General features: G+C 42.1%; 1 long non-coding RNA gene and 1 pseudogene across 1 annotated transcript; both read left to right on the top strand.

Moving 5' to 3' along the window:
* The first annotated feature begins 7752 nt into the window (after positions 1 to 7752).
* On the top strand, positions 7753 to 9351 carry LOC119914696. The gene is made up of 2 exons (XR_005446814.1): positions 7753 to 8280; positions 8854 to 9351. It is a non-coding gene; the product is annotated as an uncharacterized LOC119914696 (long non-coding RNA).
* A 4602-nt stretch (positions 9352 to 13953) lies between these two features.
* LOC119914961 lies at positions 13954 to 14570 on the top strand (annotated as a pseudogene).

The following is a 14570-nucleotide window of genomic DNA, read 5'->3' as shown; positions in this document are numbered from 1 at the left end:
TATCGATCAAGCCAGATGAAACTCAGTTAGCTAAACTTGAAATGTGCCTTCAGGATGTTAAAACCTGGATGACCTGTAATTTTCTAATGTTAAACTCAGATAAAACTGAAGTTATTGATGGCATCGCCCTGGCCTCCAGCACCACTGTGAGGAATCTTGAGTTATCTTTGATCAGGACATGTTGTTTAAGTCTCACATTAAGCAAATTTCAAGGACCGCCTTTTTTCACATACGTAATATTGCAAAAATCAGGAACATCCTGTCTAAAAATGATGCAGAAAAACTAGTCCATGCATTTGTTACTTCTAGGCTGGATTACTGCAATTCCTTATTATCAGGCTGCTCGAAAAAGTCCGTTAAGACTCTTCAGCTGATCCAGAATGCTGCAGCACGTGTTCTGACAGGAACCAGGAAAAGAGATCATATTTCTCCTGTCTTAGCTTCTCTGCATTGGCTTCCTGTAAAATCCAGAATAGAATTTAAAATCATTCTTCTTACCTACAAAGCTCTTAATGGTCAGGCACCATCTTATCTTAAAGAGCTCATAGTACCTTACTACCCCACCAGAGCACTGCGCTCCCAGAATGCAGTGTGGTTCCTAGAGTCTCCAAAAGTAGACTAGGAGCCAGAGCGTTCAGCTATCAAGCTCCTCTCCTGTGGAACCAGGTTCCAGTTTGGGTTCAGGAGGCAGACACCATCTCTACATTTAAGAGTAGGCTTAAGACTTTCCTCTTTGATAAAGGTTATAGTTAGGGCTGGCTCAGGTGAGTCCTGAACCATCCCTTAGTTGTTCCCCTGCTGCTATAGGCCTAGACTGCCGGGGAATTTCCCATGATGCACTGAGCTCCTCTCTCCTCTACTTTCTCTCCCTCTGTATGCAACCTTATCCCATTATTGCATGTTACTAACACAACTTCTCCCCTTTCTGGTAGTCTTGTGCTTTCTCGTCCTCTCCTCTCTCCTCCTGTCACTTCCTGCAGGTGTTTCTGGCTCTGGAGCTGTGGAGTCTGGATCTGTGGTTGCGGGTCACCTGCTGCCCCCGTGTTCCTGCTCGACACCCTCTGCTGCAACGACTATTGTTACTAGTCCTATTGTTATTATTGTTATTATAATAATTAACATTAAGATTGTTACCATTAACACTACTATAAATATCTGTACCGTTTTTCATTTAGTCTATAGCAACATCACCTTTACTGTCTGTGTGTATATTGTGTAGGCTCTCTCTCTCCTTCCATCCCTCTCTTTTTCTCTTTTCCTCTCCTGCCCACTCTTTCTCTCTCTCTCTCCCTCTCTCTCTCTCTCTCTCTTTCCCTCTCTCTCCTTCACCCCAACCGGTCGAGGCAGATGGCCGCCCACCCTGAGTCATGGTTCTGCTCGAGTTTCTGCCTCTTAAAGGAAGTTTTTCCTTGCCTCTGTCTGCTAGTGCTGCTCTTGGTGGGAACTGTTGGCCTTCTGTAAATAGCATCATAGAGTACGGTCTAGACCTGCTCTTTTATGAAAAGCGCTGTGAGATAACTGTTGATGTGATTTGGCGCTGTATAAATAAAATTGAATTGAATTGAACTGAATCTCTGATCTATTACTCTAACGCAAATCTGTCTATTTCAGTCCTCGTCACTTTAGATGGAGTTATATGTTCTAATGTAAATCACATCTCAATCATTTATTCACAAAACAGCAGAAGAACAGTCTGTAATGGACTCACTTCAGTCTCTGCTTTCTGTCTGTGAGACTGTGTGAAATCATGTGACCATGGGGCGTCCACCATCTGTACGGATATTTTCTGCAGAGATGGTGGAGCCCTGTGGTCACATGATTTCACAGAAACAGTGAAATCATGCAGAGACATTCACAGAGAGGAAATGTAATCTCTGCCCTTCTGCCTCCTCAGCGATCTGGAATGTGCTCAAGAGTTCAGTTCAGTTTGCTTTATTGGCATGAATGTTTCATTTAAACAATGTTGACAAAGCAGTTTAAAAATCAAATGTTTAGATTTGAATATCAAATTTGAATCCGTCTCTCTTTCTCCTAGGATTTTTCTTAATTTATTTTTATCTTGAAGTTCTTAAAAATCTGGTATTAATAGATGGAATTTCTCAAATATTCCTCTCTTATGCTTCTATATTGATCACATCTCAGGAGAAAATATGTCTCTGTCTCCACCTCACCTGTCGTACAGAGCTCACAGACTCTATATTCTTTTGGTAATCAGGACTTTTTACGTCTCCCTTTTTTTAATTGCAGGGTCACTGAGTCTGTATTTGGTAAGAAGCTGCCTCTGTTTGATATCTCTGAAACTAGAGAGACATTCAGCCATTTCATCATCTCTGTTTAGGGCCAGATAAAAATGTAGTTTGTGTTGCTTTTTTGTCTCTTCCAGTGTTTCAAATAGTTATTTTTGCTCTGAGTGATCATTTGGTTTAATCTAACTGTTGTTTGTAAAGTGATGTTGGTTTGAGAAAGGTGTGTGAGACATGTTGCAGGATTTGTTAGTCTCAGGACCAGCTGGTATTAGGAGCCTAGAATTCAAGGTCTTGTAGCCTTGATCTGAGGTGTATCAGAAAGTTTAGTGCTCTTTTTGGGTGATATTGTCCTAACTCTGCCCTACACACATTTGTAGGAGTCTTTCTTTGAATGTGTAAGAAAGATTCTGCAGAATTCTGCATGTACGGTCTCAGTTGATGCTTCTTCCCTCTGTTGTAGTTCTGATGACTGAGAGGAGCCCAAACTTCCCTTCCATACAGCGCAGTCGGCTTTATTACATGTCAAATAATTTACATCAGATTTTAATTGGGATACTTATAATATAGAATTTCTGTTTAATTGCATAGAGAGCTGAACAAGCTTTCTTTTAGTGCATTCACTGCTTGTTGTATTGTTTCAGGAGGTCCAGCTGCTGCTGTTGTCCCTCTTTTGTGGGGGACAGCAGCACCAGCTCATCTGCATAAAACAGAGACTAGACTATTCCATTTTGGAGTTGGGGTCCTGGCACTGTACATTGGTCTAGTTGCACTGCTAATTGGTTTATGTAGATGTTAAAGAGTGTGGGACCTCACTAAGACCAAAAAGGTGGATCACATCACTCCAGTTCAGAGGTCTTTACATTGGCTTCCTGTATGTCAAAGAATTGATTTCAAAATCCTGCTGTTAGTTTATAAAGCACTAAATGGTTTAGGGCCAAAATGCATTTCTGATCTTCTGCTTCGTTATGAACCATCCAGACCTTTCAGGTCATCTGGGATCAGGTCTGCTTTCTTTCCCCAGAGTCAAAACTAAACAAGGAAAAGCAGCGTTCAGTTATTATGCTCCGTATATCTGGAACAAACTCCCAGATAACTGAAGGTCTGCTGAAACAGTCAGTTCTTTTAAATTAAGACTGAAGACTTCTTTTTACCGCTGCCTTTAACTAGTAGATTGATAACTTACACTGCACTGTAACTTTTACTGTCCTGTTTTCTTTGTTTTTAGCTTTTTACCATTGCTTTTTATAAAATATTTACACGGTTAGAAATGAGTAGGTAATTGAGTGAAAAGATAATGAGAGTGAGATTGAACAGAGTGAAGGAAGTGGTCTTAAATCTCGTGCCCGAGTGATTTGCAGGAACCTCTGTCCACCTGTAAATGCGCAGGTGGGTCCAGAGTATACTGGATCAAAGTGGCTTGCGGACAGACTAAGCTCACTGAGCTATCTCACTGTCTCTCCTGTCCTTGTGTAGATAAACCCGCTCCTCCCTGATGTCAGTACAAGATTTATTTGTTCTCTCTAGAGAGAGTTCAGGTGTGACCCTAGTGTTTTTCCTGTTATTGTGTTTGATCCGTGTTTCCTGTTTTGCACTTTGATTCCTTTTGTAATTTTTGGGCGGTGTTCAATTCTAATTGTTAACTACCTGGAGTCGTGCTTTGTGAGTCCATTTCTGCTGTGTGTTCACCACTGATATCTTTCTCTCTGTTATTAGTAGTAGTGTTATCATGGGTGTATTCTTGTGTAGAAAATATGACTTTATTAATTATTATTATATTATTATATATTATTAATATTAAAAAAACTTACTTGAGATCCTTGACCTTTGAGGTGACTGAATCAGAAGTTGATGTTTATGTCTGTTCTTATACAGCATGTAGCTATCAGAGTAAAAAGTACGGGCGCTGGTTTATGTTTATTCCAAAATCTGTAAAGTGCAAGGGAAGCATATAATGAGGCCGTGGATGAACCTGGTTAAGTAACCACCTGAACGGGACGGTCGGATTTTGACTTAAGAGTCTTTTGGAACACTGGAAGATTTAGTTAGACTTTATTATTTGTCACCCACAGAAAATAATCCACAAATGTGTACTATGTTTCACAAAAATTTCACTATTCAAGTGTATTTTTACATCTGTGTATGTCTCATGAGACAAGATCAGTCTTCTGAAGGCAAAAGACCAGAGAGAAAGCCAACGACTTCCTCCAACTCTGACTGTGGGAGATTTTGCTGTAAAAGATGTAAAAATACCAAAATCTACAGCTTTTCAAGATTTGCTCTGTGACAGAAAGAATCCCACATATTAAACTCAACTGTGAGAAACATCATGGTGCACATAGGGACCAATGACTTTGTGAAAAAGCCATCAGAGGTCACCTCACAAAACATAATAAAACAGTACAGCAATAAATCAATAAAATTAACAACTATAACCACAGTGCATAAAATCAGGTTACATAAACAACTGGAAACAAGGATTGAGAAAGACTGAACACGTGGGATAAGCCAGTTTAAAAAGATGTGTTTTCAGGCGGGATTTAAAAATGGAAAGCAAGTCAATGTTATGGATGTCTGGTGGAAGAGAGTTCCAGAGACGAGGGGCAGAGCGGCTGAACGCTCTCAAACCCATGGAGCTCAGTGAGCAGTGAGGTGAATAGAAGAAGAAGACCTAAGAGTACGGGTGGGGGTGTTAATATGAAGGAGGTCAGTGAGATACAGAGGAGCAAGGTTATGAATGTCCTTGAAGGTCTGGAGCAGAGTCTTGAAATCAATGCGGTATTTAGCTGGGAGCCAATGAAGCTGCTGAATGACAGGAGTAATATGGTTAATAGAAGGGGTTCTGGTGATGATCCGGGCAGCAGAGTTCTGAACCAGTTGAAGTTTATGTATGGATTTGAGAGGAAGACCAATGAGAAGAGAATTACAATAATCATTGTGGGATGTGACCAGTGTGTGAATGAGAATGGCTGTACTAGTGGGTGAGAGAGGCGGTCGGAGGCGATTAATGTTACGTAAGTGGAAGTATGCAGAACATTATTAATGTGGGCTTGAAATTAAAGTGTGCTGTCAAAGATCACACCCAGACTCTTGACCTGAGGGTAGGGGGAAAGTGTGGAGTGGACTTGGTGCCAATGAGGAGAACCTCGGTTTTTCTGCTGGCAATCAGAGAGGGACGTGGGTGGGAGAGATGTGGCAGGTTTGGTGGACAGGTAGAGCTGGGTGTCATCTGCATAGCATTGGAAATGGATGTAAATTTACAGAAGATATGGCCAAGAAGAAGCAGATAGATAATGGACAGAGCCCTGGGGAACACCGGTAGTGACAGGGGATAGCTCTGATTTGAAATGTTTGAGTTGGATGAACTGATTGCGGCCAGAGAGATATGATTTAAACCAGTCCAAGGGTGCGTCAGTGAAACCAATAGAGACTAATCTGTCAAGGAGGATGTCATGAGAGATGGTGTCCAAGGCTGCACTCAGATCAAGGAAGATGAGAATAGTTAGTAGTCCGGAATCAGCTGCCATGAGAAGATCATTGGTGATTTTTACCAGAGCTGTTTCTGTGCTGTGGTAGGGACAGAAACCAGATTGGAATTGTTCATAGAGTTTATTGTCAGACATGTGTGCATTCATTTTATTTTATTTAACCTTTATTTAACCAGGTATGCCAATTGAGAACAGATTCTCATTTGCAACGGCGACTTGGCCAAGAAAGTGTAGATTTGCAGGCCAACATATAGTTACACATTAAATACACATAGTACAAAATACATAATGCAGTAATGAGTCTGTAAGGAGAATATTTGAAAATGCAGTACCTTCTATGTACATTTAATGCAGGTACCGACCATTCAAGGATGTAGATCAGAATGTATGCTTAAGTTGTGAGGCAACAATGAGAACCGCGATATACAAATATATAGTCTATATATAAATCAAAATACAGAGTACAGAGATCTGTAAACATTTAGTGCAAAAGACGGAAGTTGTTGAAATTGTTGGGGTCTGCACCAGGTTTCTTAAGTATGGGAGTTATTGCAGCTGATTTTAGAGATGAGGGAACAATACCAGAGGTGAGAGAGGAATGTCTAATGGTAGTTATTTGGGAAGAGAGAGAGGGTGAGCAGGCTTTTACTAAGATGGTAGGAAAAGGGTCAAGCTGACAAGTAGTTGGTTTCAAATTTCTAATAATGTCCTATATTTCAGCAAAAGAAGGAAGCGAGAAACTTGAGAAAGTGTTGGGAGAACTGAAAATGAAACTGTGAGAGGTATTATTAGTCAGTTGCTGGTGAATCTCGTTTGGCATTAAAAAACAGAATCTGTACTCAAAAGTACAGATGAGGCGCGAGAGAGTCCGGTCGTTGTAGTATGTTGTTGACCATGGAGAGCAGGGCTCTGGTGTTTCCTTCGCCTAAACTAATTATACCTGCATAATAGTTGGATTTGGCTGTAGAAAGACAGTCCCTGTAGAGGAAAATGTTTTTTTTGTACATTTCTTGGTTCACAAGAAGTCCAGTTTTCTTGTAAAGGCGTTCCAGGCGACAACCTTTTACTTTGAGCTGGCATAGTTCTGATGTAAACCATGGGGCAGAATGGGTGCTCTTTTTGGGGGATATTGTCCTAACTCTGCCCTACACACATTTGTAGGAGTCTTTCTTTGAATGTGTAAAAAGATTCTGCAGAATTCTGCATGTACGGTCTCAGTTGATGCTTCTTCCCTCTGTTGTAGTTCTGATGACTGAGAGGAGCCCAAACTTCCCTTCCATACAGCGCAGTCGGCTTTATTACATGTCAAATAATTTACATCAGATTTTAATTGGGATACTTATAATATAGAATTTCTGTTTAATTGCATAGAGAGCTGAACAAGCTTTCTTTTAGTGCATTCACTGCTTGTTGTATTGTTCCAGGAGGTCCAGCTGCTGCTCATTTAAGCCTTCATTTCCAGCAGGGTGGACTATTGTAACAGGCAAACATACATTTCTGATCTCTGTGAAGAATATAAACTGAGACCTTTAGGCAGCAGTCAGCTGGTAGAACCTGGAGTCAGAACCAAACAGGGTGAATCTGCTTTTAGCTGCGATGCTGCACACAGATGGAACCAACTTCCTCACGATCTCATATGAACCCCAACTCTTTCAATTCTAACTTTAAACTCAGCTGTTCTCCTGTGTCAGTTTCTCTGCTGTACTTTGGTTGACCTTGTTGCTTTTGGCTCAACTTATAAATCTTACTGCACTGTGACTGTTTCTCTGATCTGTTACTCTAAAGATGTTTATTCCAGTCCTCAGTTCAGAGTTTCAGGTTCTAATATAAACAATGAGTAATATTCATGTATTCATAATACAGCTGATAATGCACTCAAGTATCACTGCAGTCTCTGCTTTTTGTCTCTGAGAGGGTTTCTGTTTAATCATGTGACCACAGAGCGTCCACCCTCTCTCTATAAAAACTGCTTTCTGCTGCCTCCTCAGTATCAGAGATCTTCATGAAGCCAACAGGTAAAAACACTTTACTTTAAAAATACTTTATGACATCCAGATCAGGAGTTAACAGCATAAAGTAAAAGCAGGGATCTTGTATTTAATATTTAACGTATAAAGTATTCCCTCCAGACAGACATATGATATTTCCTCAGTAAGTGCAGCAGTCGTTGTGAACGAGTTTAACTGTTGTTGGTGCCTCCGTCTGTGAGCTGTGAAGCGGTTTCTCTTTTCTAAGCTGTCAATTCATGTTGTCAGTGAGTGGGTAAAACACAACAGTAATGACCACAGAGAAGGAGTAATTAAACTTAAAATTAAGACTGTTTGGAAAAACTACGGAGAAGAACATTATTGCTCTCATCACACTCTCAGATGAAAGAACACCTAAAAAATCTCTCTTTTTTTTAAAATGTGCCAGAAATGAAAAGAATCAGCCTGTTTACTTCTTTTTTGAAATCCAACAGACTCAGGAAACTCAGAAGAAACACGAACAACACATGATGAGCTACGAAGGTCGTGTACACTGCAGTATGAAAGAACCTACCAAACGTGGTTGGTTTTTTAATGATAAAGCTGTCAGCTGCAGAGTCTGTCGGGTGAACTGTCACTATCCATGCACAGAGTGGTGGGGTGCAGCAAACTGTAAGGTCATGAGAGATGGCCGCTGCACTGTATGTCCTCGGAAGTGTTCTGTATCAAAACATGACAAAGACGATTCTATGTATGTGAGGACATGAGACATGAGAGACAACTATGAAAGCATGTGGGAACTTTAGAAAAGCAAATGGAAGAACTTCAGAAAGTCCTTCGAGCTTGTTGTCAAAGTGGATAGATGTGTCTTTTACATTCTAGTTCTATGAAATGTGATGATGATGCCATAAGTTCATGAGGAAATTCAAATGTAATCACCTTTAAATTGTCAGATGTGTACTTCGCGCCCTCTGTGGTGTGGAATGACTGCTGCTCTTCTTGTACTTCCATGTTTGCTCACCAATAGTGAGTTCAGTGTGCAGATTAACATCAGTGCTGAATCATGGCAGCAAATTTATTTGGTGTTGAACAGCTGTTAGTTTTCTCTCTGGATTCTTCCATCAGCTCATCGATCAGCTTTTCTCCTCTCATCAGATGTCATGGATACACCTGGGACAGCTGCCAGCTCTGGTCTAAAGGAGTGAGGACGCCCCCCTGGTGTCTCATGCTGAGTACAACAGCTCCCTCCCTCCCCCACATCACAAACTAAACACAGTCAGATCCTGTTGGACTAAATCCATTTATTTTTTCTCTTCTAATCATGTTTTCTCCACTATGATTGTGTTTGTGCTTGTATGAATAGACGTGTCTTATATATCCACCATGATGTCACAATGTTGAAGCTGTTGGGAAACTAAAGTGAACTCATTATAAAGGAGTTTAGCCTGGAGGGGGGTTGAAACCTCTTCCTGTGTTCTGAGAGTGTTAATAATATATCTTAATATCTTTCTCAATAATAAAGAAGATTCAGTTAATGTGTGTTGTATCAAAGTCCTATAAGAGCTGAGGACAGACTGCCTCTCCTCAGTCACACCTGTGTAATGCTGATGATGCTCTGACCTGCAAACAATAAAGATCTGCTGACATTATGAATATTGTGTCATCTGGGATTTGAGTTCCAGCTCTCATCTGCACTAGACAGCAGTTTAATAATGGCAATAAACAAAATCCAAAAGGCAGGAAATCCAAGACACAGTAAACACAGAGAAAGGGCCGCTACGCTCGAGCAGAAGACAAAGACAAACTGGCTGAAGACAAAGGAAGCAGGCAGATTTTGAGTTCCTGTTTTATTGTGAAAGGGTTTGTCTTGTACGACTGAAAGGGCAGAAAGAGACAAAGATTCCTCTGAGCAACAGTTAAATAAGAATATAAGAAGTTTAAATATGACAGCTTCCTGTTTCAGGGTCAAGTTCACAGTAACGTCTATAAGAAGCTGGAATTAACAGACGTCTCTTCTGTCAGGCAGCACTGCGGGGACATCAACTAAATGGACGTTTTAATCATTTAATTCTTCTTTTGGGGCCAAAACTATTTCAAAATAAGCATTTCCTGAAAACATCACTATAGCAGGTGATCCAGCCTTGAACTGTAGCGAACATATAAAAGTGTTTTCTAAATCAGTGTGCACAGAGGACGTTCCAGAAGAGAAGTCAGACAGAAAGCTGCTGCTGTGTTTGTGAAGAGTCCTGAAAGCTGATGTCCTCTGATGGATTTCTACGCTGCTTTCTTCCTGTGTCTTCGTGCTCTGAATGACTAGTTCAGATATTTCATGTGGAAACATGTTGATCCTTTATGTTGAGCTTTAGTTACATGAAAGCATCCTGAGTGCTGCAGCTTCCTGTGAGCTTCATGAAATCAGTTTGCTCAGAGTGTCTTCACTGGATCAGCAGCAGCTTTTGGACTCTGCTGAAGCTTCTGCTGAACTTTCTTCTGTTTCTCTTTGGGAGTTTGTGAGGAGCAGCAGGTCTGACAGAGATTGGTTCCAGCTGATGTTTCATCACGTGATCAGCTCTGTTGGTGGTGCTTCCTGTAGTGACCACTAGAGGGAGCCAGCACTGCATTACTGAAGGCCTTCTGCTGAGTGGACTGAGCGCACTCTGCTGAACTAAAGCAGGAAACACAAACCTGCAGCCCTGCAGAGACCTGCAGGTCCACCTCACGTGGACTCACCATGGCAGCATGTAGGGACGTCTTGCAGCTCTCCTTACCTGAGGGAGCAGCTGTGGCTTCAGGGTCACAGGTTACTTTATATTAGATTCATATATCATCAAGGAAATAATAACTTATTAAATTGGTTTTCATGGTTTCCATTATAATGTTAGTAAACCAACAGATACCCAAGAATCAGCTCCAATCTCCCTGATAGAAACCTGATAATTTACTTAAAAGGACCAATTCATAACTAAAGTTATCTTGTAAAATCACGTAAGTCTGCCTTTGTGTACAGCCGTTGTCCCGTTAACATGTGTTTGTTATTATCATTTATGCCAAATCAGTTGTACTGCTAGTGTAGTAGGTGGTTTTAAACACATCCCATAGTCTTACAATGTACTGTTGCTGCACTTTTAATCTCCTGTTTAATCTGTTTTATCCTTTTTATCTTATTGTCAGAGAATCACAAAGCTTGTGTTTTGAATTTAAAGTGAGGTTTTTTTGTATGCCTGCTGGGATCCAGAAGAGGAGGTTTAGATTTAGATATGGACTCTTGTGGAGATGTAAACTAAGATAAGGACTTATTCACTGGTGGTTGAACTGTGGGTTTTGTACTGAGCTCTGAGACACTGTATAACAACACACTGTGGTGAACTTGGTGTTTCTTGTCGTCTCTCGGTACCTGATGATATTATATGATATTGTGTTGTTCCATGACTCTCAAATGATCTTTCTGTAAAATATTATAATGTGATACTTCTTCTCCTCCGTTACTTATCCAGCGACCCATTTTACTCTGTCCCTTTCAAACCTGCTTCCTTCTTATCATGGCTGACATACATATACAGTAATGATATATTGATCATTCCTCCTTACTTGAAAGTGAGGTGGAGTCATTTTCACGTACTGAAAGAAACGGGTCCTTTTGTGCATCCATGTAATGTTTTTGTGTAAACATTTTGAACCTCAAGATGAAAGTGATGACCTTCATTTAGCGCAAGCATTTCAAAAGCCACAGCGGCAGGCAGAGAAAAAAAAGCTAATTTCTAGCTAATGCAAGATTGATGTTGAGGAAGCTAATTTGCAGCTAATTTGCATGTTCTTCCTGTGTTCATGTGTGTTTCAGTTTATAATGTGATGTTTCTAAATGTGCACTGAGTTTTGTAGATGTGTAATTAGTTTTACAAAGGGAGCCCTCGTGCCTTTGGCCAAGCAAGAGGCAAAGAAGTAACTAGAGTGGTTGCACAATCATAGGTCGCAGCTACTCTAATGATGAAAAAGGTGGTTGTTCCGTTAAGGTTGGCTTTTGTTATAATTATATTTTCTTTTTTACAGTAAGAGAGGACCTGAATACGTAGGGCTGAGCCACGTTCAGAACATCCATGAACACAGCTGGAAACAGGTACCACATATCTTGTATGGTTTGTGGTGCAAAAAATCATTTCAACCATGATGGTAGCTGAGAGGTTGCTGTTATGGTGTGTTATATGTTATGAACATGTTTTTCCTTTCCCTAGCATACACATCAGCTACCATCATGGTTGAAATGCAGAACCTGCAAGAGAAACATGTAGAAAAGGCAGATCATGCAGTTCACAAGTTGTATATATGTGAAAAATATTATATTGTATTGTTTTAAGTGTTGAGGCAACAATAAAAAGTGCCATTAGCTTTTGACTGCACAGAATGTTCATATACAGAAAATACGCACTTTCTGATTATTAGGTACACCAAGCTAAAATGTCTCGGGTTACATATGTAAGGTGAACGAGACACTGTGTGACATTATGTGAACGCCTCTGGGCGTGGCAGGGCTGAACTATGAATGAATCTACTCCAATCCTATTGGTGCTGCTACAACGGTAGTGTGTGATGGTGTAACCGGAGGGGTATATAATCACGCTGGCACACAGGACACATTAGCCCTTTCTATGAAGCAAGGCACTCCAGGCGGGGTGAGGTGTGGCGGACCGACGCAGTGTCTTGTTCCCCTTCTCGGGGAACAAGGGTTACATACATAACCTGAGACGTTCCCGTTCGAGGGACGTCGGTGACGACACCAGGGGAACGAGATACCAACTTAGGCCGCGCCGAAACCCCGCCTGCCCCCAGCGTGCAGAACCTGATGGCACGACTAGGAGGAGAGCACATGGGTGAAGAAGGAAGGTCCACACTGTAAAACCGGATGAAAGTGTGAGGGGTGGCCCAGCCAGCTGCCTCACACAAATCCTGGAGTGTCCCTGTGAGGAGGGCCCTAGAAGCCGCCATGCCTCGAGTAGAGTGTGCCCTTACGGCCATAGGTGAAGGCAATACCGCGCACCTGATAGGCCAGGGAAATAGTCTAAACAATCCAGTTGCTGATGGTGTGTTTAGAAGCGGGGAGCCGAGCCTTGGGGGACCCGAAACACACCAGCAACTGGTCTGCTTTCCTCCACCGGGAAGACCTCAGACTGTAAATACTCGGTGCTCTGACAGGGCAGAGCAGATGAAGTTTCCCGTCCTCCGCCGTCACATGAGGTGGGGGATGAAACGCCTGCAGCACCGTGGACCCTGCCAGTCTGGCCAAGTCTGGCAAACTCCAGTCATCGGGGAGAAATCAAAAGTGCCTAGAGATCCCCCACCCTCCTCAGAGAGGTGACAGCGAGGAGAAAGGTCATCTTAAGGGTCAGGTGCTTGGCCTCAGCCGACTCCAGGGGTTCAAAGGGGGCCTCAGCCAGCACTTCGAGAACCACTGCCAGGTTCCTGGAGGGAACCCTGGAACGAGTCACGGGTCTCATCCTCCTGGCTCCACGGAGTGGAAGCCTCCCCCAGAGGCCCATCACTCAGAGGAGCGTGGAATGCTGCAATGGCAGCCACATACACTTTGAGCGTGGACGGGGAGAGGCCGGTGGAGAAACGGTGCTGGAGGAACTCCAGTATCACAATTACCGAGCAGGTAACCGGGTCCACCGCCCGTTCTCTGCACCAGGTGGTGAACACATTCCACTTAAGGCCGTACATCCTTCTTGTGGACGGGGCTCTGGAGCTGAGCAGTGTCTCGACTGCTCCCCCTCAGGGGCCAGACCCATAGCTGCCGTAGGGCGGGGTGCTCCAGTTCAAGTTCCCTCGAAGGGGAACTAATAAGCTGCTGCATCCTAAAGCTCCTGTCAAGCTGTTACCATGGCGATGTGAGTAATACTACGTTTCTACAACAACAAAGTTTCAGTGTTTATTTTGAAATGCATCACGCTGCTGAATCCCATTTTACTGCATGATGTGAACATTTACAACGTGAGCAGAGTTAAGAGTGAAAACTGGAAAAGTGTCAGATTGATGTGATTATAGAAACAATTAAAATCTAAAAGAACCAGACTTTTATTACAATGTTGATGTAGCAAGTGATTTAATTTATTTTATTCCATGTTCAGTAGTTTTTGAGCTCATGTTTTTACTTTTCTACTGGAACAGCTCATCCAAATACAGGGACACCATTCCCAAAAGTGTTCTAATCCGATCAGGACCTCCTGCTGTCTACCAGCTGTTACCAAAGAAAGAGAACATTGAATGACTCTTGGGGAAAGAAATGTGAACAAGATAAACAAAACCATCTTGCTTGTGGGTGAAACAGGAACAGGAAAATCTACTCTGGTCAACGCTCTGGTCAACTACGCCATGGGAGTGAAGTGGGAGGACGATGTCTGGTTTCACATCGTAGAGGACGAGAAGAGAAGCCAGTCAGAGAGTCAGACATCAGATGTGATGGTGTACCAGGTCTTTGGTTTTGAAGGTGAAACTCTGCCCTACTCTCTGACCATCATCGATACTCCTGGATACGGAGACACCAGAGAAACTGAACATGATGACATCATCAGTCAAAGATTATTAGACTGGTTCCGCTCAGAGGACGGAGTTCATGAGATGAATGCAGTGGGTCTGGTGCTGAAAGCAACTGAGAATCGACTGAGTGACCGACTGAGGTACATCTTTGATTCAGTGGTGTCTCTGTTTGGAAAAGACATGGAGAAGAACATTGTTGCTCTCCTCACTCAGATGGTCTGACATCTGAAAATGTTCTGAAAGCTTTAGAAGATACAAAAATTAAATGTGCCAAAGATGAGGAGAATGGGCCTGTTCACTTTATGTTCAATAACCACCAACAAAGAGGAATAAGCCTTTTTTAA

This window comes from Micropterus salmoides, unplaced genomic scaffold, assembly GCF_014851395.1.
Source record: "Micropterus salmoides isolate LMB-PRFRI ecotype aquatic unplaced genomic scaffold, ASM1485139v1 Ms_hic_scaffold_20, whole genome shotgun sequence".
NCBI classification, from domain to species: Eukaryota; Metazoa; Chordata; class Actinopteri; order Centrarchiformes; family Centrarchidae; genus Micropterus; species Micropterus salmoides.
The sequence above is the reverse complement of the archived record's forward strand: the minus strand, read 5'-3'. Positions and strand labels throughout refer to the sequence as shown.